General features: G+C 33.6%; 1 non-coding gene across 1 annotated transcript; it reads right to left on the reverse strand.

Annotated features, from left to right (window-relative positions):
• Positions 1 to 3,513: 3,513 nt before the first annotated feature.
• LOC121213189 (small nucleolar RNA R71) lies at positions 3,514 to 3,620 on the reverse strand. The gene has a single exon (XR_005908559.1). It is a non-coding gene; the product is annotated as a small nucleolar RNA R71 (small nucleolar RNA).
• Positions 3,621 to 3,896: the final 276 nt, after the last annotated feature.

Consider the following 3,896-nt stretch of genomic DNA (forward strand, 5'->3'; position numbering starts at 1 on the left):
TTACAATTTAGTCCTCTATTCATAAAAACACAAATTACACAATTCTTTCTAATTTTATGCTAGCCGGATTTCTATAGGCTCCATAACAGCCCATATTTTTCATTTATTTCACAATTTAACCCCTCAATTTACACTTTTCACAATTTAATCCTATTTAGGAATTTTTACTCAAAATCACTTAACAAAACTTGATAATCTATCATGTATCTTCCATTTTTCATCATCATCTAACACAAAGCTCATGGATTCATCAATGACATTTTTTTTCAAAATCACTAACAAACTTAAAAATTAAGGCGTGGGCTAGCTAGTACTCGAAGCAACGATCACAAAAACATAGAAATCATCAAAAATCGAGCAAAGAACATACCTCAATCTAGTTATCAAAGTGCTGAATGCATGAAAGCTTCCTATCCCTTATTTTCTTTTTATTTTCGGTTAAAAAGATGAATGAATGAATCATATTTTATTTTGGTTTTGTTTAATTAAACTTAATTTTACAATTACAAAAATAACCTTTATTAATAGATTAATAAAACACATAATGGTTGGTCATTTATGACAAATTCCACTAACCATGGTCTAATTACATCATAAGGACCTCTCATTTAATAAGCCATGGCAATTAGACACCTTTATCAAATAGAATGCGACTTTTGCATTTTATGTGATTTAGTCCTTTTTTCAAATTAGGCATTCTAATGATAAAATTATTTCACGAAACTTCCACACATATATAATCATATGCTGTAAACACCAAAAATAATATTAAAATAATTTTACAACCTTGAATTTATGGTTCCAAAACCACTATTCTGATTCAGCTAATACCGGGATATTACACCCTACTTCCCAAAAACGCGAAAAAACCCAATTTTTAGGCTTATTTCTGAGATTCTAATTTGAGTTTAATGTGCTTATTTCAGTAGAGCAAAAGTCTCTATTTAAGAGTAGATCTAGCATAATTGAGTGGAGTTGCATGCAATCCTAGAAATAGGACGACATAAATCTACCAGATTAGATTCAAATCTAATAGGAGAATCCATAGATCGAGTTAATGCAAAAATAGGGGTTTTAATTAGAAAAAGATTTCAATTGATCAACCTAGAGTCAGTTGTTCTTATACTCAAAAGAGATATTAGCATAATTTATGGATTTCTACGTATCAAGACACAAGTGAATAAATCGTTTAATTCAGATTCATAATAATAGGTGAAGTCTAGGTGGATTCTTTCCTGGGTATTGTCTTTCTCATTGGTTGTTGATAAACCGTAATTTATACATATTTTTACCCCATGTTTAACGTATTTTATGGATGATTTTCCATTAGAATTGGTGAATTCGATGCTCCTAATGCTTTAATTTCATGTTTTACACTTAGGAGAGCATAGGAGAGCGAAAGGAACGAGAAACAGGCCAAAAACAGAGAAAATGGGCCAAAGTATGAAATCAGCACGGCCTGGACCTCCTCACACAGGCAGACCACACGATCGTGTCAATTTGGCAGGCTTAAGCACGGCCTGAAGTAATCGCACACGGGTGTGTCACACGGACGTGTCCCTACCGAGCCCAAGTTGAGTCCAATTCGGAAAAGGCTAATTTTGAGGGCTTTTCGGCATTCCAAAGCCTATAAATACACCCTAGAGAAGGAAGAAAAGGGAGGACAGAGTAGGGGGTAAGGAATTACTCTAAGAAAGCCGATTGATTCATCTCAGAAGCTGGATTCATCATCAAGACTAAAGATCTTTCCTCAATTCCCCTTCAGGATTTTTGGGTTTTCTTTATGTTTTGTATTCTTTATTATTCTGAGATGTTTTCTTATTTAGTTATGAACTAAATCCCCTAAATACCTAAGGGGAATGAAACCTAAGACGAATTTTGTTATTATTTTCTGAATTGTATGATAAATAGTTAACTTGTTCTTAATTCTTGTTTTGATATCCCAGGATACCAATTCAAGATAAGCTCTTATTCATAGGAGGAATAGACCCTGTTTAAGAGTACATTTGTCATAATTAAGCGGAGTTGATTACGCGCCTAGACATAGGGTGACAAGATTTTGCCAGATTAGGGTGAAACCTAATAAGGGGATCCATAGATCGAGTTAATGCAACCTTAGAGTGTTAATTAGAGAAAAGTCTCGGTTATTGAATCTAGGGATTAGACGTTATTAGTCTTGAATAGGGATAATAACATAACTTAGGGATCTCTACGGAACAAGTTAAATGAATAAATTGTCCGATTCGGAGCCTGAATAACAAGTACAGCCTAGGTGGATTTTTCCTTAGGTATTGTCTTCATTCAATCGATTTTTCCAAAAGCAATTCCCCAATTCCATTCTCTATGCTTTCTTAGTTTAGATAATTAGTTAGTTAAAACAAAAACCTCTTTATTCTTAGGCTAGATAATAAAAAGACAGTCATTACTAGTACTTTTAGTTCCTTTGGGTTCGACAATTCGGTCTTGCTAAAACTATAGTACTGTTCGATTGGTACACTTGCCTACATCGCGATAATAGTTAGTTCAAGAACGAGTAATTATAAATATTTAAAACCTATCACGAAATCACGCGATCAGTTGTTTTTGATTATTTTCCCATGTCATTCTCTATTGCATTCGTAGTTAAATTAGATTAGTAAATTTAGATTAAAAACAATCACTTCAATTTATTGGCTAAATAATAGAAAAAACGGTAATTACTAGTACTTTTAGTCCTCGTGGATACAATATTCCCTACTTACCATAGCTATACTATTGTTCGATAGGTGTGCTTGCCTTTGACGTAATTATAGTTAGTTTAGTGATCATCAAGTTTTTGGCGTCGTTGCTGGGGACTAAAATATTAGGAACACTTGATTTTTATTAATTTAGCCATTTATTTTTATTTCATTTTATTTTTTTCTAATTTTTTTTATTTGCTTCAGGCAAGTTCCTTTAGTTTATGACTAGAAGAAACCCGTCAGAACCATTACTGTTTGATAGTGAAATTGAGAGTACAGCTCGCAAAAATCGTAGAGAAGCAAGAGGATGTTATTATTATTACTAAGGAGATGGGTGATAATCAGAATAATTATCTTCCTCCTGCAGTTGCTGCAAATACTACAAATTCAAATCCTGTTCCTCGTACTATGTATGATTATGCCAAGCCCACTCTAGTTGAGGCTAAATCGAGTATTGTGAAACCCACCATTGTTGCGAATAATTTTGAACTGAAACCGACCACTATTAAGATGGTACAACAATTTGTTTAGTTTGATGGTTTGCAAGACGAAGATCCAAATAGTCATTTGGCTAATTTTTTAGAAGTCTGTGATACTTTCAAGATAAATGGTGTGTGATACTTTCAAGATAAATGGTGTTTCTGACGATGCCATTTGCATATGGTTATTCCCTTTCTCATTAAGGAACAAAGCTAAATAGTGGTTGAATTCTTTACCACGAGGTTCTATCACTACATGGGATCAAATGACCAAGAAATTCCTACTGAAGTACTTCCCACCGGCTAAGACAGCTAAGTTGAGGAATGATATCTCTTCTTTTATTCAAATTGACTGAGAAACCCTATATGATGCATGGGTGAGGTATAAGGACTTATTGAGATGGTGCCCTCACGATGGGTTACCTTTATGGCTTGAGGTTCAAACCTTCTACAACGGTTTGAATCCTTCAACTAGGTAATTGATCAATGTAGCAATCGATGAAACTCTGAATAATAAAATACCTGAAACATCTTATGAATGTATAGAGGAGATGGTACTAAATAATTATCAGTGGCAAGTCATGATGAAAAAGCCGATAAAAGTAGTCGGTGTTTTTAACTTAGATGAGGTCGTCATGTTATCGAATCAGGTAGAACTTTTAAATAAGAAATTTAATGTTTTATATGTTTCTACACG

Source organism: Gossypium hirsutum, chromosome A13, assembly GCF_007990345.1.
Source record: "Gossypium hirsutum isolate 1008001.06 chromosome A13, Gossypium_hirsutum_v2.1, whole genome shotgun sequence".
Taxonomy (NCBI): Eukaryota; Viridiplantae; Streptophyta; class Magnoliopsida; order Malvales; family Malvaceae; genus Gossypium; species Gossypium hirsutum.